Source organism: Phaenicophaeus curvirostris, chromosome 27 (assembly GCF_032191515.1).
Source record: "Phaenicophaeus curvirostris isolate KB17595 chromosome 27, BPBGC_Pcur_1.0, whole genome shotgun sequence".
Classification (NCBI taxonomy): Eukaryota; Metazoa; Chordata; class Aves; order Cuculiformes; family Cuculidae; genus Phaenicophaeus; species Phaenicophaeus curvirostris.
In genome coordinates this window covers 1,041,383-1,067,119 of record NC_091418.1, presented here as the reverse complement: position 1 = coordinate 1,067,119, position 25,737 = coordinate 1,041,383, and the positions used below count along the sequence as shown (strand labels likewise).

At 45.1% G+C, this 25,737-nt stretch overlaps 1 long non-coding RNA gene across 3 annotated transcripts in view; it reads left to right on the top strand.

Moving 5' to 3' along the window:
* The first annotated feature begins 1,435 nt into the window (after window positions 1–1,435).
* The window catches only part of LOC138731632 (uncharacterized), a 153,228-nt gene continuing 128,926 nt past the window's right edge, over window positions 1,436–25,737 (top strand). The window contains exons 1-5 of one of the 3 annotated variants that reach the window (XR_011339183.1): window positions 1,436–1,665; window positions 9,121–9,323; window positions 10,486–10,665; window positions 17,275–17,471; window positions 18,122–18,224. This is a non-coding gene — a long non-coding RNA (uncharacterized lncRNA). Of the gene's footprint in view, window positions 1,666–7,174; window positions 9,324–10,485; window positions 10,666–11,512; window positions 11,580–17,274; window positions 17,472–18,121; window positions 18,225–25,737 lie in introns of those variants that run through there. The other 2 variants (XR_011339182.1, XR_011339184.1) reach the window with 2 other exon arrangements.

Here is a 25,737-nt window from a genome sequence, read left to right as displayed (position 1 = left end):
TTATTTCCATTGGTAAAGGAAACGCCTCCTCATTTCTTTTTTAGCCACATGAGTTTCCAGAGGCTCCTAAATACTAAAAAGCATTGTCATAAAGGGATAATTTGTCAGTCCTGGCAGCAGAGCTTTTGCTTTCCGAAGCTGATCTGGTCCTGGGCCAGATAACACTGTCTGTTCTGATGATGAAATACAAGACATCCTAATGGGGGAGCTGGAACTGGTTCAGAAAGAGGAATAAATGAGTGCCATAGATCTTTAAAAAGCTTGAGAAATCGCCCAGAAAATGCAGACTATTGAGTGCAATTATTTCTCTTTCCACTTTTATAAAGGAAATGTTTTGGGGAAACTGTAGAACATAAACTCTGAAAACAGAGGGTTGTAGGGCAACAAGGCTGTGAGAAATACATTGGGGCACTCTTCCAGAAGTGTTTAATGAACTCTGCAATGAAAGAAGTCAGTAGATGCAGTTGCTTAGTGCTAATGGAAAACAGGCCACAACTCAATCTGTTCTTCCTTGAGTTCTTATATTGTCTGGCTGAAAATAGAATGATGAAAGGAGGATGCAGGAAGGAAAAGGAAGCTGCAATACTCTTTCAGAAATAGAGGCGATATTTTTGCTTTCTTTACACAACAGTTGGCCCAGAAGAGTTACCTCTTCCGAAAGTAGAACCTTGAGATGATGCTACAGTACCTGTATTCTTATTTTATTTGTCCTCTGAGCCATGAATCTGGAGGAGCTGAGTGTAGGTCTTCCCTTGTGTGGAAAGAGAATGTTAACAACCTTATCACGGTTGCCTACGCAATTCACAGTACCAATATTCATTGTCAAAAGCAATAGCAGTTATGGCTGAGCTGGTATCTTGAGCGGTCTTTGTAGGGGAAGACGGTAAATTTAATGATATTGCAGGGGATTCAACATAGATATGCTTAAAGCAGCCCAAGGGAAGGGGGAACCAAAGAAAATAGGGTTTCTTCCCCTTGTTTTACCTGACATGTTCAGCACTAGAGCAGATACTTCAAGGCCTGCACATCCTTGGTGACTTCAGTTGCACAGAACTTGTATTTTGAGGTCAAGTATTGGGGATTTTCAGTTGACTCCATAGAGAAATGGCCCTGCCAGGCTGTTGTAAAGTACAAAGGATTTTATTACATTAAAGATGTTTGAAAATATTGTTATGGAAGTGAAAGCACCTGTTTCCTCTGGAGTTTACAATTTAGCAAATTAATGGCAAAAAGATTAATTACAAAAAAAAAACCCCAAACCTGCCAAGTCCTCAGGAGCCTCAGGGTTGAGTAAACTGCAGAAACCATCACAAAAGCTGATTTGCATACTGCCAAGTCCCTGTTCTCCCCCAGCTCCCCCAGGTTTCTGTGGACAGTAAATTCCCTTTATGCCATTGAAAAAGCACATGAACTTTTTCATGTCTCACAAGTCACAGAAGCTGTGACAGAGGACTCGTAGGATTGTGAGGTGAGAGGAAAATGTTACGATCTTATAGTCTGAATTCTTGCAAGAGAGATGAAAAATGTCACCAGATATCAAAGAGTAATTGCAGTTTGGCTCGCTTCTCACTGATGCGCTATCCTGGTCCATCCATCTGGGCAGATGAAGCTGCATTGGGATACAATGGGCTGTTTTATTGCTCATTCCCTGGCAGCAGTCAAAAGGTAAGATTCCCTCTTACTGTTTTGTTGAAAAAACGTCTAGAACAGAAAAACTTTCAGACACAGATGAGTGCATTTATCAGTTAAACCCAGTTCAGTTCTGCCTAATTCACTTCTGTTTTCTAGGGCACGGTTCTGTTGTAAAGCCTGTCACAGTGACAACACAGGATCCAGAGCAGATAAAAAATGGTAATGTGAAAGCAGAGTCTACTCAAAACCTTTCTCAGGTAATTCTTTTATTAACTCTTAAACTGGAAGGACGGGTTGGAACACAGAGCCATTTGCTACCTGATAAAACAGGGAGTTTCTGATGATACCAGTAAGTTTGTAGCTATACTGAAAATGCTTTAAATTTATGCTTTGCTTTAGGAGTGAAAGCTTTGGCTGAAAAAAAGAGTAGGACAGAATATACCTTGTTTGTGATTTTCAATCTGCTTGTTAGCAGGTTCATCATAGTATACTGGTCTTTAGCTGCAGGGACTGAAGCAAATGTGCCTGATTGCCATTGCATGGGAATAATCGAAGCAAAAGCTACAGCTGGATAAAAGCAGGATTTTACACTGAGTTTGTACTAGGTTCTTGATCCCTGAGGAGGCGTGTCCAGGTCTTTGACATCGTGACAATATCAAACTTAAAACATGAACTCGGGTAAATGTTTTTGAGGTTGTACAGCAACACTTAATGGTGTTTGCTTCGAGGTCTGCAGATCCAGTCCGGGTAGAGAGAACAGATTAATCATGGTAACGTTTAACCCCAAGCAGAGCAACTTATTCTTTCTTTACCCCAAACTCCATTTTAAATCTGTGAGGGTTTGTTACATGTTAGTTTTCTGTTGAATTAGAGAACGGCCTTTCAAATCTCTGTGTAACTGCACCAAATTGAATTGAATTGTTGGGGTTGTTTTATGCAGGGTCAAGAGTTGGACTTGATATCTGTGGGTCCCTTCCAGCTCAGGGTGTTCTAGGATATATGTGGATGTACACGTGCCTGCCTGGTTATATTTCAGGCACTTGCAAATCCTTTAAGCAGCAGATGGCAGCCAAACCCCACTGCAGAACCCGCCTCTGAGCTGCAGATGGGTGAGATGAAGGCAAAACTTATTCCCACTCCGCTCAGCTAGACTGACTGAACGAGCACAAATGTGCTGACACCTGGAGGACTCCATGTAGTAATGTCATATAGAAAGAGGAGCTGGAGCCCGTTCTCAGTCCAACACACTTATCAGCATAGATGTAACTAAGGACCCTGAAAGCCAGCTACCTCCCAGAAAAGAGACTGCCATAAACTGAAAAGACATCTTAATAAAAGTCAATGGCAAATGAATAGAAAGACATTGGCACTGTTGGAGCTCTCCACCTGGTTGGTTTTCTTCTCGTTTCCTAGGCAATCTTAGATTTTAAAAGGACAAGATGACATTTCAGAATAAATGTGTATTAATAAAAGGCAGTTGTTTGCAAACCTGCAGTTCTGCATCAGTTAGACTGCTGAGAGAGTGGTTGCCTGAGGTGGATCGGGAGCTTTGCCAGGCATAAGACCTTGCCATCGGTTCCCCTTAGGATCCTGGATGTATCAGAGCAAAACAAAGCTTAATTATAAGCACTTTGGTTCATTCCTCTGCTCTCCATATATTGTAGTTCAAGTGGTACGTGGTGTTCTGGATGCCTCCAGACCCGTTGAAGGGAAGGCTGGGTGGAAAAGACCCCAGCTACTGTAGATGAGTGAGCACCCAGCACCTGCAACGGGAATTGGGAGATTTAGCTGGCAAAAAGCAAGTTCATTGTCATAAATATAAAAACTAATACAGGAGCCTCATGGGTGCAAGCTTTAGTCAAGGAGATACTGTTGTAATTTTAACCAAAGTGTAAATGGTGTGCCAGACTGCAGTCAGAACTGAAAACAAGGGCTGGTTTTGCCCTTATTATCCAGACTTAATCAAAAGCCATTACTGTTACTATATTATTATTTTTTTAATCATCAGATATGTTAAAAGGCAAAAGGGCTTCTTAAGAGAATGGCCCTCTGCCCCTTTTTGGCACCTGGTCAGGCAATGGAAGTAAATGAGAGCTTTTCTCCTTGTTCTGCATCTCTATGGCACCTCAGAGATGGGGTTGGGCAGCCTCAGAAGTCTCCTGGGCAGCAGGCCCTGCGCAGGTTGTTCACAGTAACCCAGGAAACCTGTGATAATGAGTGGACTGAGCCCAGCTTTGTGGAATTGACCAAGTACCTTGATTTAGCAGACTAGAAGAGCTCTTTCAGATACTTATTAATGCCTGTGTAAGACAGACTGTTTTGAATTTTCTGACTTATGATACTTCATGAAGCTTGACCTAGAGGAGTCAGTGGGCGTGTAGCATCCTCAGTGCTCTCCTCCCATCCAATTCCCTCCTTACTGAACACAGGGCCGTAGACAGGGGTGTCCTGTTTCCATGGCTCAGTGCACCTGCCTTCAGCACACCTGTGAAGCACAGTTACAGCTGAAGGTTGATAAATGACCTCTTCAGAGGTGTCCCTGTTTCTGACAGGGGTATGTTTGGAATTGCTAGCTGTTTCCTCTGAGTTAGCACGGTTTGGCACTAGTTACAATATCACAAGAAAGTTAAAGGTATGTGAAAGGGTTCATCTGTCAGCTTGTGAGATAAAGAGATAAATGTGTTTGAATGTTCCTCCGGTCCAACCTCTCCTTTACCATCTGTATGCGTTGGACATGTTTAGACACATGTGACACGGAGAGCTTTACTGCACCTCCTGTCAGATGCTGACAAGGGGTGGAATGCAGATCAGCAACAGAGATAGAGATCAGGGGAGCATGAGGAGTGACACCGTGCCTCCTGAACCAGCTACACCACCATGCAAGGCAGGTGTAGGGAGGCTCTGGTGCTCTTAAACAGTCTCAAAGGGTGCTGCTGTACATCGTCAAATCACTGCCTGGTGTTCCAACACTGGGCTTAATGGCCCATGACCTCGGATTATGGCCCAGATAGGACTAGATCAAATGTCAGAGGAAAGGCGTTCCAGCTGTTAAATGGCTACTTTAGGATTTGGGAAACTTGAGCTCATTTTCTTGATCTGCTTCCTCAGATTCAAACTGGGACTTGAGGCCACTTAGCTTTTCGGAATTTTGATTTCCTGATGGGAAATTGAGGAAGTTAAAAATGCTTTGACTTGCAGAGAATAGTGTTGGAGTAATTGCAGGTCACTTATGGCAAGTATGAGGATGGTACAAGTACAGGTATGGACTCTTACTACCCTCTGGGCGTTTTTTTCTTGTATGGCAGACCAAGTTTTTGGAGAGCCAGCATCTAAGCAGCCCAGCCCCAGCACCTCAGAGTTCCTGTTCCCTGCAGGTCAGTCCCAGAAACCTGCTCACCCCCTTCAGGACCCCCTTCAGGACCAGCCCTAGGACCTCTCCTCCTTTTCAGCTGTACGCTGTGGTACTCCCTAGTTGAGAACACATTTTATTCATTCTCCGGGGTCAGAACACAAACAGCCAACAGCAAAGTTTGCTTTTTGCTCAGATATTTAATTGCATCATGACACTTGGCAGCAACCTGGAAGAGTAGCAGACTCTTCCGAACCTGAGCTGCTACTTCCAGCCCACAGGGGAGGATGTTGAGGACTGATACTGAGCTCTTCAGTGATAGGAAGCTGTTATGCTCTTCCGAAGCACCTACTGGTGAGGGTGAGAGCACATGCTGGCAAACTGTCACACTAGAATTTGCAGGGATAAACAGGAACCTAGTAGAGGAAGAGATGCACTAACCAGCATTTCTTGCCTCGTTTCTGCTTCTGAGCAGTTTACAGCCACTGGAACTGTGGCTTAATAAATGAAGTCTCTCCTCCGTCCAAAACCCTGTCATGTGCTTCAGCAGCAACAGCAAATGTCAGCATGGCGAGGACTCTAAGGTGTCCTCTGGAGAGCTCTGCATCTTCACAGTTGTTCCTGCACATATGTGGTATCGGGACAATAAAATGTTGCTCTGTGCTGCTCTCCTACAACTGATTAGGTCAGCTGTAAATATTGGGTCTGCACGGTAAATACATAGAGGCACGTTACCAGATTGTGCTGAGTTGTTAAATATAAACGAAACCGTAATTAGATTTATAATGTGTCCCTCCCCCTCCTCATGCCCAATAACATAATTTACCAAAGAGGGCGGGGGTGGAGGGAGAAGAACAAGCCCTCACAACCTGCTGAAAAATCATTATTAACATGCACATGAAAAGTTAATTATGCCAGAGGGAGGTATTTAAGTGAAGTGACTTTCCATACTCTGGGATTACACCTTGGGGATTATATATTTCTTATTTATCTATTTCTTTTCCCTGAGTTCTCTGCTGCTGCTTAGCAGTGAGGAACGAAAATGTTAGTAAGAGATATTTTGAAATCCCCTAAAGAAATAGCCAAATGTGCAGATAAATAGTTGTTCCTGTCCCCTTCAAGGTTCTCCCTCATCACCATATAATAAACTCTCTCTTCTCCATCCAGTCAGTGCAGGTGTGTTTTCTGGTGTTTAGTTTTAAATGACACCAGGGACTGGTCTTCCACCGCTTCCCTGGGGAGGACGTTTTACCGTACTGTTCTTATTAGTTGCAGTATTTATTATTTGTATTATAGCGGTGCCTTGAGGCTTCTGCTGGGACTGGGATCCTGCTAGACTGGATGCTGTGTGTGTGTATGGCAAACGGCAGCTTCTGCCTTAAAGAGTTCTCAGTCTAAACAAAAAGAACAGACAGAGAGTGAGAATGCAAAGGGAAGCAGGAAAGGGTGAAATGAAATATCGAAAATCATGGAGGAAACCTCACAGCACAAAATACAGCTCTTTGATGCTGACTCTTGATAACATTAAGAGTCCTCAAATGAAGACCAAATAATTTGTATGCCTTCTAAGCCAAAAATAGAATTGTATCCAATTGCCCTACTACAATGGGGTTCTCACTGTGATGATGCTGTCATAACAGAGTCATTGTACCTGTCTACCGCTTAACCATATCCCTGAGCACCTCATCCACGTATCTTTTAAACACTCCAGGGATGGGAGCTTAACCACCTCCCTGGGCAGCCTCTGCCAGGGCCTGAGAACCCTTTTGGTGAAGAAACTTTTCCTGCTATCCAATCTGAACCTGCCCTGGCACAAATTGAGGCTGTTTCCTCTTGTCCTGTCACTTGGGAGAACAGACCAACACCCACCTTGCTACCCAGGTCCCTCAGCTGCCTCTCATAACCCTTGTTCTCCAAACCATTCCCAGCTCTATTGCCCTTTGCTGGGTGCGATCCAGCCCCTCAGTGCACAAGTGGCACAAATGGAGTGGGTGTAAAGTCTTGTGCGTATGTCCTTATGTGAAAAAACTGGGCAGCAGCTCTGATGCTAACTGAGTCAGAGCACACTGTGCAAGGTGAGGCTGAGGAGCCCTGTGGGGCCCAGGTGCAGCAGGGATCTCCGTTTCTGTAGTTGACATTGTTTAATCTCTCCCTGTGCCCCTGTCTCAGTATTTCTTGGGAAAAAAAGTTACCACAGTTCAAATCCAGACCCAAAGAAAGATTTGTTTAGATCTAAAAGTGCCTCCTTTGCCTGCAATGCACTAAAGAACTTATTTTCCAGTATCTCTCAAAAAGCTCCTTTCCTACACAGATCCACTTTGTGGAATCTGTCACCTGTATTTGCCTGAGTAAAGAAACTAAACAGGCTGCAGAGAAGGAACAGTGTTACTAAATCCACGCTGAACTCAAATCCGCTTAAGAACATCTGACCATATTGTCGGGCAAATGGGTATAATGCTGTTAGTGTAATTCTCGGTCTTTTAAAGCAAGGAGCTATTTTCCAGGGTTATCCAGGAGTGATATGACTTCGGGGGAATCTGCACTTTACATATTTAACAGAAGCGTGCTGAGCTCTTTAACATATCATTGCTGTACTTTTTGACATCAAAAGGATTGCATTTCCATACTTGGATGAATTAATAGGATTTGCATGTCACCCTCATTCTGTACTTTCTTTGCCGAGTTACACTGCAGGAATTTGAAAGGCGGGGAAGCTATGGAGGTGTGTGTGTGTGTGCGCGTGTGTGTGCGTGTGCATACTCAGGCAATTACACACTGTATTTGGAACAGGTCTTGAAGCTGACTTTAAAGGAGTAACATTTCTATAATGTGCCTGTGGGATGTTGCCTTCCTCACCAGCTGATGTGTGGTTACAGCCTCAGCCAAACAGATTTCCTGGGAACAGCTCTGCACACAACGACAAAGCTGGAAACCTTCTCCCGTCACCATGCAGTTACCTCGTCCCACTGACTCTACATTGCTCCTAAGCTTTTGAAGCTGGTCCTGTAGAGCTTAGGAACCCACAGCTGGGTCAGGAAGAGAACTCAGGGCTCCTCAGAGTACCTGAGCCATTATGATTGTGCGCATTGAATTGTTTTCTGCCTGTTGAGACCTCAAGAGTCACAGTGAAGCAAATGCACATTCTGCTTCAGGCTTCCAAGGGGTAACGTTTCACTTCACAGAGCACAATCTGCCATTCAGATTCTTTGTCCAGTCTTCCTTCAAGCTAGAAGAAAACAGCACTCCTGCCCTGACTGTCTTGAGACATTTCAACAGATATTCACAGCGATAGCAAGAGGAGGTGATATTGGATACATATTTGGTGATACCTTTCTTATCCAGTTCACACATCCTTTCCCTGATCCTGTGGCTGCTGAGCAATATTGTATTTCTCTCCGTCTTCACCGTATCTACAGAACGCCTGAACCCAACCTGAGGTGCCCCTCTAAAGCAGAGCTGAGTGCTGATCGTTCCTGGACACACTTGGAATCCTATGCTTCAGTGGAACTTTATCCTTTCAGGCAGGTCATACTATGTCTGGAGTTACTTTTACACTTGACACTAGCAGTCATTAATTACCATCTGGCTGATTGACATAACAGTGAGTAGCAGCAATATAATACTTTCCTGAAAACTGAAGCCTTCTCAGAAGAGTGTAACTGGACTTGACACACTTTAGTTTGGACTGCTTATTCCTTGGAGAGATTGCATTTGTATTTATTCATTTCCTGTAAAACTGCCACCCAAGCACTATCCCCCTGGACATGAGCTGAGTGCAAGGCACGCAGAACCTGACTGTGGCACGGGGAATTGGGATGAAGAAGAAGAAAAGAGAGATGGCAGTTTTGGAAGTGCCAGCGTATGAGATGAACTGCTGTTTCGCTGCCAAAATCCTGGCTTAACTCCACCAGTGTGACCCACGTCTACTGACGGCTTCACTCAGTTTTGACAGCAGCTTGCAACGATGTCACCAGTGTGGGACCACCACGTTCTCCCTCCATTCTTGCAGTTTTGGTGTGATTTGTCCAATACTCACAATGCAAACATTTTTAAAAGCCTACGCTGCCAGGAATTCCCAGAGAATCCAAACATGCCCTTCTTTTAGGATCTGATATGGTATTTGTGTTATACCTTTCCAGAAAACAGCCATTCCTATTGAGTTCAGTAGATTTTCCATCCAAACTTCCACTGAATTTGTGCGTTGCGGCCAGCTGGACAGGAGAGAAATGTTCATTTATCCCCATGCCTGCAATGGTAAAGTGGTGCTGGTGCAGACTCCCTGTTCCCTGCTTCACCAATGCACCTCTAGCCAAGCTCACAAAACTCCTTTCTGCAAGAACAGGTAAGAATTCGGTCTCCATAGTTTTCTCAGCCTTTTACATCAGCGCTGGAGCTTCCACCAAGGGGCCAGCTGGTGTCAAATGCAATTTTGGCTTCAGTGACTGCAGTTCCCTCAGAGGGATTGATTGTAACATCATGTTGTCAAAAAGTAAATAAATCAGGCTGGCTTTAAATATCTTCTGTAGCCTGTCAATATTTTGGAGCTGGGAACGAGAGGAACTTATGAAGACGCTCTAAAAGTTTCACCAAGTAATTCCATGTGTCTGTCAACAAGAGGAAGAGTTGCTGATAGCACATGTTGAGAGACGTCATTTGGAGCTGATAGCTGCCTTTTAGCATATGGAACCCACCACCCCAAGAAATTGGAGGCGAATTGCTTAGGGATAGACATGTATAATTCCCAGGGCACCGTGTAACTAATCACGTTGCTGATCTTGGCAGCATTTCTTGTGCCTTGCTCTGGCACACATGGCCTTAGCCATTGTTAAGTCTGGATTAAGTGGGTTTGCCCTGGCTGGTAATCACTTTGTCACGCACCAGTGCCACTGAATATGACAGGACGTGATACGTGTACTTACATGGACGAAAGAGAACTCGAGAAGAGAGAAGAGCACCAGTGGGGAAAAGCTGATCTTGCTCTGGAATCTCAGAATTGCGGTTGGGAGTCTGATTAACGAGCCGGGCATTTGGTGAAACCTCTGTTGGACAAGCAGAGAAGGATGAAGAAATGTCTTAGCAACAGAGAAGGCACCTGGAATCAGAAGTGAAAGTTAATAAATCCAGTTTGCTGTTCTGTGTCCAGCTCTGGCTGCAGCATTAGTAAAGAGGAACAAACTATTCCCTTCTGCTGACTGGGCACAGCAGGCGAAGAATCCTAAATGGAAGTTTTAAGATATCAGACCATAATTAATTTACCTGCTTTGAAAAAGAAGGGAATAATCTGATTTTTTTCTCCTCATTTTCCTGACTTAACAGAAATACAATTACTCTTTCTATTGGCTGAAATTGGGGTTACAGAGTTGCTTTCACAGCCACCCTACTCTCACAGGGATCTTCCCAATTTTCTTAGCCTTGTTCTTGCTAGCTGAGGGAGTCTGGCAGAATTCCCTGTGCTCTGAAAGCGACTCCTCCTTAACTTTCTCTTCTATTTTCAGGGCACTGAGTGCACCCAGGCCAAAGGCCCCTGCTGCACTACTGAACAGGCTAGGTATGTCCTGGCTCGGCAGCACTACCAGCGAGAATGCTGATGAACAGCAGCAGCACGGCAGGAGACTGAAAGGAATTGAGATCAAGAACCCAAATCTTCCCATTGAAAAATAGAGAGCGAGCACAACTAACTCCGTGTGAGTAATGACTGATTTCCATTATGTCCCCTTGGGTCAGGAAGCATTTGAGTGCATCATTTTTAAAGATGACTAAAGCTAGCCAGAATCACAATGCTATTAATGCCTCCTGTTGTCTTGCAGTGTGGGTGTCATCCTTCAGCCATGTAGTCTCAATACAGATATTTCACCCACCCTGGATTTTAGCGTTGTCCCCGTATCTGGCATTAATCAGTATGACTCCTCTGCCTGGCTTACACAGCATGGGTATCACAAGCATGGTCTCGCAGCCGCAGTGAGGGATCCACTTTATTTCTCCTCATCATTCTCTTTCTCCTTTCATATTTGCACCATTCTTCTTTCTTTACAGATCATTTTGCTGTTTCTCTCCCAGATCTCTGTCTCCTTATGGCAAGGGTTTCTAGTATCTGTTGTTTCCAAGGAGTAACCATTTATAACGTGCCTCTCAGCCCACTGACCAGCTCACAAATTCCTCAGATGCTTGACACATGGAACCATCCCTGAAGGGATGTAAAAGATGTGTAGGTGTGGCACTTATGGACATGGTTTAGTGGTGGACTTGGCAGTGTTGGGTTTATGGTTGGACTTGATAATCTTAAAGGTCTTTTCCAACAGAAAAGATTCTGTGAACTGTGCTCAGCTTTGTGGATCTGGGCCCTCAGAAACCCCACACTAATTTTGCCATTTACAGAACCTGCATCAGCCTCATGTGAAGTCCAGTATTTCTTATTTCTCTGTCTTATCAAAGGGCAAGAAGGAGCAGCAGCGTTAGAGGGATGTGGACCCTCAGCTGATTCTGTCAACTCTGTCCCCAACTACATGCCCTTAGCTCAGGAGACAGGAGAGGACAGCACACCTTTGGGACTCGGCGGGCTCTGGCATCCCATCCTGGCCCCTAACAAACGGTGGCAGAGGTGAGTTAAGCTTGGCAGTTCTCGCTCTTTTGATGTACTGCTTTGCCTCCTCTGCCTGAAGGTTAATTGCAAAACTCCTACTAACTTTAACGGTGACAGGACTTCAGCTGAAGGTGCCAAGGGTCTTGGCTTCTCTTACAGCAGGTTTTGAGCAGCAACAACATTAGCAACGTATATTGTGTTGCTGGCTTTGGTGTGTTGGGCACAGCAGACGATATGGATGGACTCTGAGTGTGCTGTGAAACAAGAAATTGCCTGGACTAAGCAAAGCCTTTACAGCTTAAGGCGCATGAGTATTGCCCCTCTCAGCTTCTTTCTAGAGACAGGCACAAAAGTGAGCATTTGTCTCGATCAAGGTCTACCGGAGCAACTTACAGAAGGTTGTTCAACCACAAGAAAGCTCCAGCTGTTTTTGTTTAACTGCTTTGTGCTTCCAGGTTTTAAATTCTTGAGGTTATTTTGCTTCCTAGCCCATCCCTGTAACTCTGAACATATTTCTGTGCTGTTCAGGACTACAGCAGGGGCAGGCATCCATGTGCTCAGGGACTGAGCTCGATTCATTACTTTGTCAAAGATCTGACATGACTAAAATCCAAGTCATGTCAACAGATTGCAGATGTTTTCCCCTCCACTGACACACCACATCCTGCAGGGAAATCACAGGGGTGCAATGCCTGTCTGAAGACGTTAGCTTGACTGCACAAGATCTTCTTGGAGGAGCTGGGCCTCAGTAGCCAGCTCAAAACATTGCTGAGGCTTTTGGACACAGCAGAACTAAAAGCCTAAACCACAGCACAAGATGTCCAAATATCCCTCTGGGAAATTCGGGAGTTCTGAAATGGCTCAGGAGGAGGCGTACTTTATCTTATTGTTAGTTTGTGCTTGGCCTTTTGCAGTAGCTCCTCAGTGTTTCGGTCTGAGGAGCACACAGGACTGAATAGCCCATTGAGGAGCTTCACTGCTTCTGGGACACAGCTTATCAGGTGCAAATTTTGACTAAGGAGCACTCCGGAGCTTCAGATAAATAACATATTGCTAGTGCCTGTTACAGGCCAGGGCTGCTCGCAAGCCTTGTTCCAGCTGCAAAGCTGGCAAGGACTGAAAAGCAAGGACTTCTACAAAATCCGAAGGTGGGGGTTGGTCTCTTCTCCTGGTAGTGAGTGACAGGACAAGGAGAAGTGGCATCAAGATGTGCCAGGGGAGATTTAGGTTGGATATGAGGAGGAATTTCTTTACAGACAGGGTTGTCAAGCATTGGAAGAGGCTGCCCAGGGAGAGAGTTGAGTCCCCATCCCTGTGTTTCCAAAGGAGAGTGCTGGAGAATTGGCCTTGGTTTATCCCAAGCTGTGGGATGAAAACTGCACATAGAGTCTCTCAGTGCATTTTGAAGTCATCAGAGGGACAAAAGCATGGCCAAAGGGCAAGAAATTATAGATCTCATTTGAGCAGAATTGCCTTTGGTGGTGCCTCTTTCTCCACTGATAAGGGTGAACCAGGCAAGTGCACTTCTGATTTATCTACCTTAGTGAAATCGATTGGTATAGGTGGTATGACTGGGACTCAGATCTCTTGAGATCCAGCCCAGTGGAAAAAAACTCACAGGAACATTATCTTCCTACTAAATGGATGCTTTGGAGTTGTGCTACACAGAGACCTTTGTAACGCTTATATTTATTCTCCTGATAAACCATCCTGACTCCTTCAAAGCCAGTGAATTAACATCTAAGTCAAACCTTTAATGTTCCTTGGACTTGTAGCGCTTGTCGCTTTCTGCCTGTGAATTCTAAAAAGGGCCTGGGGTAAATAAATAATGCAGCGTGCATATTGCTTCTGTGAAATTTGTTCCCAAAGAATAACTTACTCAGCTCTGTAGTGCTGGGGATCCTTTTATAACATGGCTGTGATTGATTCCCCAATGCTCTCGCTCTGAAAACAGCATCTGTAGAAGCAGTCAATAACAACACGGAGAGGGAACTTAGCAGAAGCAGAGAAGGAAAAAAAAAAGAAAGAAGCAAAGGCACAATGGTTCAGGCTGACAAATGCAGGAAATCTCTTACCTATGCCTAAAAATAACATCATTGTCATGCAAAAATCCCAAAGCGTTCCCTATATTTAGAAAGTTTCTTGCCTTGGTTTACTTTTCCAAGGCTCCCTTGATTCACACAGAGCTTCAAAGGATTAAAAAAAAGAAGAGCTCTCCTGGGAGCTGCGTATTGACATCATAACTAAAATATCATTGCCCTCTGCAGAGCAGCAGTGCTGGTTCATGCGGTGTGGTGCAAAGCCCCACTAAGCCAGTTTGCACTCCGAGGGCTTTTGAGGGAGGGGGTTGTATTTTTTTCCTTCCCCTCCAAGAAGGCTGTACAGAAATAGATGGGACTTGCACTGTAGGAAGGAAAGCAAAGCCATACACTGTAAGTTTTTTAAAACCTGGACACGAAAAAGACTCGAAAGAGAAATCCAAAGGTTCCTAGAAGCACACGTCCTTGTTTCCTCCCATTTCTCACCAGTAGCTGATGTAGTAGAATCAGTCCTACTCTAAAGTGTGCTTTCTATGCTTTGATCACATCCAGTCTTTTCCCCCTCACCATTATGTCTAATTTTTTCCTTTCCTATCTAGCATAGCATATGGGTGACTGAGTATTAATATAGAACAGTTTGGGTTGGAAGGGACTTCAAAGCCCATCCAGTCCCACCCCTGCCACGGGCAGGGACACCTCCCACTGGATCAGGCGCTCCAAGCCCCATCCAACCTGGCCTTGAACCCCTCCAGGGATGGGGCAGCCACCCCTGCTCTGGGCAACCTGGGCCAGGGCCTCCCCACCCTCACAGCAAAACATTTCTTCCTAACATCTCAGTCTCCCCTCCTACAGCTGAGAAACATTCCTCCTCATCCTTTGCCTGTACTCCCTGATCCAGAGCCCCTCAGGTTTCCTGGAGCCCCTTTCAGTACTGGAAGCTGCTGTAAGGTCTCCTCGGAGCCTTTTCTTCTCCAGCCTGAACCCCAGCTCTCTCAGCCTATCCTCATAGGGGAAGTGCTGCAGGCCTCAGATCATCTTGGATAGAAGGTCACTTGGGTGGAAGGCCCTGGGTTCAGGTGGTTAGTAAGCATGGCACAGTCTCAATTTTGAGGTGATAACAAAGCTCAAATTGATTGCATTTCTCATGGTGTTAGATTTTACTGTGAGCTTTTCACACCCAACAATCCCCAGCCTGTTCTGCACGTTACCTTTCTCATGGGGAAGAGAATTCGACAGGTCTGGGAGAACCAGATCCATGCAGAGGTAAACATGACTTAGGCTTGCAAGAATGAGCGCTTACCAGGGTCAGTGCTGATGCCAAGGACTTTGAGTCTTTCCCATGGAAAAATTTAGGTTTTCCAGTAATGCTCTAATTATCGCCCTGTCATGTCACAAAGCAAACAGGTTGGCAAACCTAGGTACCGAACTAAATAATCTGTGGCATAATCCAAACATATAATGGTAATTAAAGCTGACAACTTAATAAGATACTGAAATTCAAATGTACAGTAGTAATCTACAATTAAGTAATCTTTTGTAATAGCACCCTGCCAGTTTGTAAGATCTCAGGTAGAGTGCTGTGTACTGTTTCACAGCAAAAATATTGACACAGGGAAAAGGTATCCAGGCAATGATCGAGCAGACGTTGAAATCAACCTGCACAGTACTGGGAAGGGGACAGTAAAGGCAATGATTCATTTCAGTCATTCAGTTGCTGCCACTGGCATGCATTCAGAGTGGCTTGCTATTATTGGGAAGGCCATTTTCTGCTGTTTTAAGGGATTTTGATGCCTGACATCTCTGATGAGGTTTTTGGCAGTCTGTTGCCTCACCTCAGAAATCATAGAATCATAGAATGGTTTGGGTTGGAAGGGACCTCCAAGCCCCATCCAACCTGGCCTTGAACCCCTCCAGGGATGGGGCAGCCACCCCTGCTCTGGGTAACTTGGGCCAGGGCCTTCCCACCCTCATCATGAAGAATTTCTTCCTAATGTCTAATCTAAATCTTCCACCCTCCAATTTAAAGCCATTCCCCCTTGCCCTGTTACTCCAGACCCTTGTAAATGTCCTTCCCCAGCTTTCCTGGAGCCCCTTCAGGTACTACAAGGCCATTATAGGATCTTATAAGTAATTGCCTTCTGTTCTGATTGTATACATTGTATACTGATATTATTTTGTCTCATTATTATCTAAAATCCCTGTCTCTGCCTCCCTCTGATCTTTTCTTTGGCAAAGCCATTGTTTTAAAAGCCTAGAATGATAATAAAGTATAGGGAAAACACTTAGGAGAGCCATCCATTTCCCAACCTGTCTTCAGTTAATTAATACCCCACATTCTCAAGAGGAGGAGAAATCTTAGCTCCTTCGCCAAATTAGGGGAGGAAGAGACGCAATAAATATTCTGCTGGGCTGAAGTCATTTTTGCTTCCATAGCAGTTCTGAGGTACAAGCTTTGTTTGGGAGCAGAGCACCCACCCCATCCTCAAGGGAAAGGTTTTGGTTTGCGGGGTTTGAAGGCTGGAAGAGGCCCCTCCTCACGTGTGCCTTTGTGAATAGTACAGCAGTTGCCAGCACAGGTTCCCATTTACCCTCCAGCCACGGTCTCTTTACTGGAAACCTTGCATCCTCACTCGGAGTTTGCGGTAGGAGCTGGTGTGTTTGCAGGTGTGATGCTAGCTTGTCACCCTTCCTGCAGAAACTGCGCTGGGCTGCATGCTGGCATTCAGACATGGACTTCTGGCCCTTTTAGCTACTTTTACAGGCAGGAGATGCAGGCTGTAGCTCAGGCTGGTGACGAGTGACCCTTTCATTCTTCCCTCCTTTAGTTTCCAGTTCTGTCCCATCAGTGTGCTCACAGGCAAAAAGAAGCATGCTTACCGAGCAGGGCCAAGCTGGGCTTACCCTGCAGCAATTGGGTGTTCAGAGTGGCCAGGGTGTCACTGGGGAAGGATCGCTTGAAGCAGAGGTGTTGGAAGACAGAATGGCACATGCAGCATGATCCTGGACATTGACTGCCCACAGCTCTGCACAGGAGAGTGCTCTGCCCTGATGAGAACAAATAGCAATAAAGAGAAATCAGAGAAAGCTGAACATTAAGGAACTTCAAGGGTGAAAGGTTTGGGTTATTTGATACTAGAGAGAAATGTTCTCCTGTGAGGGTGGGGAGGTGCCCAAAGCAGGGGTGGCTGCCCCATCCCTGGAGGGGTTCAAGGCCAGGTTGGATGGGGCTTGGAGCCCCTGATCCAGTGGGAGGTGTCCCTGGGCACAAACGTGTTTTGGAAACATTTCCAAGGTCTGAGCAACTTTGGAAACATAGAAGTGTCCTATAAACGGTAAGTTTAGACCTGTGAATTTTCTTCTCTAGCCAGTCAGGATTGGCTTCTCGGTGCTTCTGCAGGAAACCAGAGAGCACCAAGGCTCCCCCAGAAGAAAATAAGTATTTAAGAAGGGAAGGTTTTTCAACGTCTTGGATTCAAGTTCAGATCTAGAGCCTGAGATAATTTTGATCCTTTTTGAGTCTGGATTGTGCTGTCATCACAAAGCTTTAGAATATGTTCAGGAGTGTGCATGGTAGCCAGTGACAGGAAGAGGGAAAGAATATGCACAAACTTCTTACTGCAAATCACTTCCTTTTTGGGAAGTTCTGTCTCACTAGGTTTCCATTCTCTTTGCAGATATTCCAAAGACCCAAGAAAAACTTCTTTCAACTCATGGTAAGTGAAGTTGCTGGCTCTTAAGGGCACCACAAAGTCCTGCAGCCCAATCAACCGTGAGTTTGAATCACTGAAGACGCAGACAGAAAGGAACCTGCAGCTTCAGGGCTGCCTGGTCCTTGCAAGTCTAAATTTAAACCAGAATTCTGCTAAACCCAGTACTAGGTCTGTTTTAGATTTTTCTATTCAGTTAGGAAAGCTTAAACCACTTCTTAGCTGTGTAACATCTATGGGCAGAATGTGCATGAAAGAAGGCTCTCCTGTGAGTTGTTTGGATTCCGAGTGTATCCTAGAGCAGTGAAGAGTTCATTTGTGTTAGTATAAAACATCAAAAATGTAGAACAAGGCAACAATACAAGTTTAATGCCAGGGGCTGAATAACTACTTTTTCCTGGCTAATTGATCGTGTTTCTCAAATGACCTAATTAGCCTGGGAAGATGTACCAGGGAGTGGGTATTGCTTAGTGTGGTGCCTCACGGCAGGTATGGCCAAGTTGGTTGAGCAGGCTTGTCAGAGCCATTACACTCACATCCACGCTAACCAGCCAGGAGCTGTAGGATCAGGCTCTCCTCTACAACGTTCACCCCTGGGCAGTTTTTCCTGAAGAGAAACAAGGGACTTTGTCAGGGAGAAGTTTCCTGATGAGAGATTAGAATCATAACCAAATTAAATGATTGTCTCTAACTAATTAGATTAGTTTAAATTGAATAATGAAACCTTTAGCTGTATTTAATGTAACATGCCTGAAGTCCAACGATTAGTTTCCTGAATGAAGCTAAACAATTAAAACCACAATCTATTTTATAGCTTATTTTATAGGAACTATTGGGAAAATTATTACTGCTGAAATTTGCCAAGGAAATATGCAGTTACAAGACTAGGAGCAGTCAGGAGGGTGGATGAGTGAGAGGTGAGACATTCTGAAGGTGCTACAGTTGTCCAGAGAAGGGCAATGAAGCTGGTGAAGGGGCTGGAGAATAAGTCTTACAAAGAGTGGCTGAGAGAACTGGGGTTGTTGAACCTGGAGAAGAGGAGGCTGAGGGAGACCTCATCACTGTTTACAACTCCCTGAAAGGCGGTTGCAGTGAGGTGAGTGCTGGGCTCCTCTCCCAAGTGACAGGCGATAGGACGAGAGGAAACGGCCTCACGTTGTGCCAGGGCAGGTTCAGATTGGATAGCAGGAAAATTTCTTCACTGAAAGGTTCTCAGGCTCTGGTAGAAGCTGCCCAGGACGGTGGTGGAGTCCTCATCCCTGGAGGAGTTTAAAACCGGGTAGATGAGTTGCTCAGAGATGGTTTAATACTGGACAAATACGGTTGGACTCAATGATCTCAAAGGTCTTTTCCAACCAAGCAATTCTATGGTTCTGTGAACATGAAGCTCAGTAGCTGTTAGGCACTCATTTCCTTTGTGGACATTCTGAAGTCTCATAGAGAGCCCATTGCACAGTCTAGCATAGCTACACAAAACACTCAGTACAAACCAGAAGTGGCACATGGGGAGTGAGGACAGATGAGCAGTTGTAAGCTTTTTCTTTCTGTAAACCCGCCTGTGAGACCTTTTCAAAACGTTACTCTGGTTCCGAGCTGAACTTCCAGTCCTCTTGGGATATTTGCCCATTTGTAATGACTAATCCTATTTTGGAGGTTGCTGGGCAATAGGGTCCTTTTATTTGCTTGGAAGGAAGCTGAAGCATTTCAAGCAGCATGAATTCCAGCCTGCTACAAGTCTCCCAGCTGGCAGAACAGCTTGAACATTCTGTATTTTTGATGAAATCTTTGATCACCTCATTGCGAGATTTGGTTGCCTACTCTCAGCTCTCTGGCAACTCTGAGCACAACCTGCCATTTCGAGATGGGATTTGTTCTTTTACGGATTAGGCACATTAAATAAATAAATCTAACTGTCTGAAAGATCTCTGGATCAATACCATCATGGACACAGGGGTCTGGAAACACAACACACAACATTTTAAAGTAAAATCGATGTCACTCAGACCTCCCTTTGTTTGTTTGCTGAGATCCTCCTGAGGTAGGGCGCCTGCCCTGCTTTTGATAAACACGGAAGGCATTGCTGGTCCCTTGTTACCTTGGAGATCTTTCTCTGTTCCCAGGATACCACCTAAATCACAAGGGAATATGGCCATGGAATGAGCCTTCAGCTCCCACCACTGCAAGAGTCTCTATGTGACCCTGGTCAAGATACTTAAGCTGCAGCTCACTTATGTCAAAAGGGTTCATGGCAAACCCTTGCCCTCTCTTCTCCAGGGCAGAGTCTGTCTCTCACCTTTGCACATGAAATGAGTTAGAAATTGGCTGAGATGCCATTGCTAAATAAACCGCAGTGAACTAGAATGTGCTGTGCCCTCCACCCAGATCAATGCAGTGAAGCTCTGGCTTACTCCTAGGAGAACAAAGAGAAAGACGTGAGGATCCTAAGAGGAAATACCTAACACCTACCAGCAGAGCCTCCTGCCGTGGAACGGCATCACACCAGTGGAATTCTGGTGAATTTAAGTTGACTCTGCTCTCCTCTTCTTGGCCATCAAAACCCCTAAAGCAGAGAAACTTCGTCGTTGCAGAGCCACCTCTCAGCAGCTACGCTTTACCCAAGCTGAGATCCCATCTCCGGCTGCTGCTGAGATGCCCTCTTTATCTATATCACAGCTTTCATGTCTCATAGCAGTAAGGAAATATTAGGATATATGAGTCGCATATTAACCATGACAATAGGGGAAAAGGGTTTTGTCACGGAGGAATTCCTTTCCCAATGTCAGCTGAGTGAGACAAACAAAAGGAAAAATACACTGCAGGGTGTTTCCTTGAGTTATTTTATGGGTATAACCATGCCCTGTACAGACCAGCTTACACTGGTTCTGGGTTTGGCACAACATTAAGGAACCTGAGAGCCTGCCCCATCTGTGCAAACGGCGCTGAGGGGTTACATCTTGTGCCCCACAGCTACACAGTTAACCCAGACCCGGGATAAGTAGTTAAAAGCCACAGCCATTTCAATAACTGCAGCATGGCTATAAAGTCTTTCCCATTCTATATGTGAATTCAAAGGCCGGGTTCAGCAAAACGAAAGGCAATTTTGCATCTCTGACACAGGACATGGAGAGCCTTCAGACTGGCTCTGTTGAGTTTAGCAAGTGACTACAAAACTGAAGGGAAAGGGGACCCACACCCATTAAATCCCTGCAGCATCCTTGTGCAGCCCTGTGCTCACTAAAAGCAATTGTGTCTATTAGCTCCCACGCCTCCTTCTTGGATAACGAATCCTTAGGCCAGTGATTAAAAGGGATTTTGGCAAGTTAGAGCCTATCTTCTCACAAGCTCCCTTACTTGACTCAGATTCACCAGTCAATCAATGTATATCTCTCTATCACAATAAAGCCATCATCTCTATACACAACTTGTCAGAAATGACAACTCCTCATTCTAATATTATGGGAAATATATACGCCTTGGAGGAAACACCTGTTGGATCCCTAAAGTGGGAGATGGGGGAAAGAGACAGCAGGAAACCCACTACATAATAGCATCTACCCTGCCAAAGGCAAGCACATTCTGATTTCACGAGACATTCTTTAGTTCAGGTTTCCTTCTGCCATAGACTCTGCAATTACCTGATTCTTGGGGAAATCTGATTTTCCTGACAGACTCGTAAATCATCCAGCACTGGACTCTGAGGAGCCTGAGGTTGAAGGCCCTCGAACTGACGTGCTGCAGTACCCAACAGAGAGACAGAAAGAGTCTTCGATTGAGCTGCAGTCACTTGCAGGTTATCCGGGTCACAAATTGACTCTGTGGTGTGGGCCCAGTTATCCATCTCAGCTCTGCATGAGTCCGGAAAGAAAACAGTTGCATTCACGTGATGCTGTGCATTGCTGTGTCTGTGCTCCCTTTCTTTCTCTATCCCATTCTCCTTTGAGGTCCTTACCACTTACATTGCTCTGAGTAGAATCATAGAATCGTTAAGGTTGGAAAAGACCTCTAAGATCAAGTCCAGTCATAAACACAACCCCACCATGCCTGCTAAAACATCGCCCCAAATGCCACATGTCCATATTCTTTGAACCCCTCCAGGGACGGAGGTTCCACCACTACCCTGGGCAGCCTGGTCCGGTGCTTCACCACTCTTTCAGTAATGTTTCCTAATATTCAGTCCAAACCTCCCCTGGCTCAACTCGAGACAATTTCCTCTCATCCTATTGCTGGTTACTTGGGAGAAGAGAGAGAGAGTATCAAAAAAAAGCGTCAGAGATGAACTGATAGTGCTACAACATGGTAAATTATTTCTTATTTGCCTGTTTCCCCAGCCATGGCCTAATATAAACCAGCCGCTCATGTTTCCATGAATCAAAGTAGATAATGAAGCTCTTAGCTATGCTAGAAGATGGTCAGACACGTCCAAGATGTTTCAAACTTCATTTGAGGACTAACATAAGTGATTAACAGTTGTCTATAGCGTTAGGAGGCAGGGAGTGGAAGTCCTTTTATCAAATTGTTAGCTGCCAACAACTTCCCGCTGACAGGCTATCTTTAAATTCTTCATAATGCTTTTGCAAAGCCCTAAAGCTTTGTTGAATCCCTCGCCTGCAGACTTCCAACATCAGCTCTTCCACTCCTTGTCACAGGAAAATGTGGCTAAAGTGAGTCTTAATGGCATGCGTACACGTCGAGGGCTGTGCTCGTTTGGTTTGATTCTGTGCTCTTACGTACAGAATAGCAGCAAAGCCTCAGGAATTGGAGCTTCTTTCTGTGTCCTATATTTTGTGCAGAGAGAGACAAAGGGGTAGAAGCCTCCTCACAAAGCAGCTCCAGATGAGAAAGGACAGGAAGAGTTGCACTTTTGGTCCCCAGAAATCTATGCATGTGAGATGCAGAGAGAAAGCACCTCTGGGTCCCTGTGTGATGTGGGCAGGTTGCTCCAGCGGCTGCTCTGGAATGCCCTGCCCCACCAGGACAAATGCCCTCACGTCCTTCCCCTGCCTTGATACTACGGCCTTGGGGCTGATTTAGCAGTCAGCATGTGGGCTGTTCAGCTCACATCCCATTAGGGAATCATCTCGTTGTTTGAATGGCTCCCAGATCCGCACATATGTTAACCTTTTCCTTTGGGGAGGAGCAGAGTTTCACACACACAATGAAAACTGCCTGTGCCTGGGAAGGCTGCTGCGAAGCCCCTTTGCTCGCTCGCAGGCCCACACTGAGAACGTGGAGCTTGTCTGGGCTTGGCTTGTTCACCACCATAGGCTATAACGCTGCGATCACAGCGCATCGGAGTGCTTTCCCTACCTCACGAGGCTTAATTAATTGGCACAGAGGTATTACACGTCATTGCAAAATATTATAATTTGGCGTATTGCATCCAATAATTAACAAATACAGCAGGCAACAAGCAAACCCCATCTTAAGAATGGGTAGTTAAATTTTTCTTAATTACAACCACTGAACCGAATCTGCCCCTAAGCAATGCACATGTAATCCCAGTGAAGTCAGTGTGGTTGTGCAGAATGCACTGAAACAAAAATAGTCAGAGAGTTATCATCTCTATTGCAGCGATGCTTACAGGCCCCTGCTAAGTTTAGGGACTTCTGCTTTATTTAGAGTTGTAAGCATGAACAATAAAGGCAAACTAAGTCAAACTTAGAAATAACCATAGAAAGAGACAAGGAGGGCTGGGAGTTACACAACACAAATAGAAAGGCTGAATCCTGGCCTAACAGGCACTGTCTGCCATCACATTTTAAGATGGATCCAAGGTTCTCTATGAACAGGACTCCGGGTGATGATGCCTTCCGAACAACTCCTGATACCTGTGTGGTGAAGGAGAAATTCAGGAGTCAGAAGGAGACCAGGAGTGAACTGTCTTAATGTTGATGTTGTTGCATTAGGGTCTACTTCACTAAAGAAACCTGGGGGACATAGAAAAGAAGGCATCTTCTGCTTTTGTTATCTGCTCTCCATTCTGACATTCCACCTCCATCCAAATCACCTCCCTCAGCAAACACTTAACTACATAAGGACACATTGTTTGGCCATAGATATAAACCAGATATAATCTTCTTTCTGGCGACCAATGACAGGACCCGAGGGAATGGCAGGAGGATGCCAGGGGAGGGTTAGGTTGGACATTAGGAAAAGGTTCTTCCCCCAGAGGGTTGTGGAGCACTGGAACGGCTCCCGAGGGAAGTGGTCATGGTGACAAGCTGGACAATATTCAAGAAGCATTTGGTCAACACCCTCAGACATATGGTGTGAATGTTGGGGTTGTCTTGTCCAGGAACAGGAGTTGGACTCGATGGTCCTTGTGGATCCCTTCCAACTCAAGACATTCTATGGTTCTTTTACAAATACCTCCAACACTTCTGCAAGTTAGCATAGTGCAATTACTGCGGGGAAGCTGAGTGCCACTTCTGCAGGTAGATCTTATGTGTGAGAGCTCTGAGCCGTTGCTTCTGACAGAAAACAACAGCTCATTATCCATAGCATTGCTTGGAAAATCTGTGCTGAAGTCTCCCTTTCCCCATCGGAGGTCATGGGAGCGTTAGATAAAATGCAGCTTCTTCTCCTCAGCATGGGCGAGCGCGTGTGCATGTTTTTGTTCTTCCACTGCTACTTGGGCTGGGCACAGGCTGTATTTTAAAAACTAAAGCCTGATCCTGCTACCCACACACAGAACCAAGACTTGCTTTGATTCCAGAAAGGCTGCACAGAGAGGAAGACAGCAGACAGCTTGAGCAAGGGTGGCAAAATTCAGCTCCTAATTATTAGATTAAACCCTTAAAACAGTTGTCATGGATGAAGGGACAAAGTAGAATTTGGCACACGGGAAGGGAAAAAAACAAATCTTCTCATAATGACAAATAATCTCTGAAGACAACCTTGTCATTTTTGAGAGCATCTCAACCAGTTTTCCTCATTTTTATTTTTTTGGTCACCACTTATCAAAATTTGCATGGCTAGTTAGTGAGTTAATTTAATTATGAGCAGCATTTATGAGCAGCCTGATGGGGGATCTGCAGAGGGCAATCGAAGCTGTACGTGAGTTAGGAAACCACACACACACTCACACATCTGGAAGCCGTCATGGGACAGATCGCTGTCTGGTAAATGCGTGTTGAGTGTTACAATATTTTACTAAGCACTCCCAATCTGTCAAGGTTTGCGGGAGAATAGAGACTTGGAACATTTGGGATCATTTGTGGCTTAGAGCCATTAGCTACTTCCACCCACTTATTGTGACGTTATTAATAGCAAAATAATCTAAAGAGCAGGACTTGGCTTACTCAAGATCTTAGATAATAAAGTGTTTTTCATTAAGGGCCAAACCCAGGGAGCCAGGACCCAGTGGAATAGGAGATTGTGCTGGGTAGCATGGCCTTAGTTTTGGCAGCACTGGTGGTAACTTTGCGCAGACCCTGCTCCTCAGAGGACTTGCTGCAGACCTAAGCTGGCCCTCTTGTTTCAGATCTGAGAGGTGGCACTTGGGGACACCAACCAAGAAATAACCAGAGGAGAAAATGCCATGTAAGGAATGTTGACTAATTCCTCTCCTCTACACCGGTTCATGGTAAGAGGAGCATTAAGTGCCACAATACAGATAAATTTACACTTCATCAAACCATGGATGGTGTAACAAAACCCATCTGCCAGAATGGAAAAATCTACACTACCCCTACTAAAAGTCAAATCGACTGGCTAAACCCCAATGCCATTACACTTGCATGACATCCAGGGATGGTTGTGACTACTGGTGCCTACAGTCACTCACATCCTATTCTGGACTCAGGGACAGAGACCAGAATGGCCAATTAGCTACCAAGACTCAACTCACGGAGAAATCCAGTCCTAGCCTGGCCCACAGGAATGGATTTCATCCTATGAAAAGCAATCTCCTACTGAGAAAATCAGGACTTGGCCTGTGAAAGAAACTTTGCAGGAAGTTTCTCCACCTTCTGAAGCCGTAGCTCAGTGAAAAGGTTTGGAAGACTTCGCAGCTCCGTGGAGCTTTTGGCTCCTCGTTCAGCCATTGCATATCTGTTTAATTTAAATCCCCATCCAATCATTAAATATGGGTGGATTTTTTTCTTTAATGGGTCATTATGATGTGATTTATGGCATTGGTGTAATTGTCAGAATTACTGTGGGTAATTAAAATATGAAATGCATGCTGCCAGAGGCTTCAGTCACTCTCGGCACTCTCATTAAAAATCAGGAGCTGACCAAATTATAAATAGACTGGTTTGCACAAGTTCACAGGGAAAGCTAATTATGAAACTTAGCCTCATACACTCAGAACTCGCACCATCAGTCATGCAAATTCTTTAAGTGATTATAATATTGTATAACGTGGAATCGGATTAGTGTATACAGGTGGGTGCCTCTGCAGGTACGGTGTTCAGTACGACTGAACCT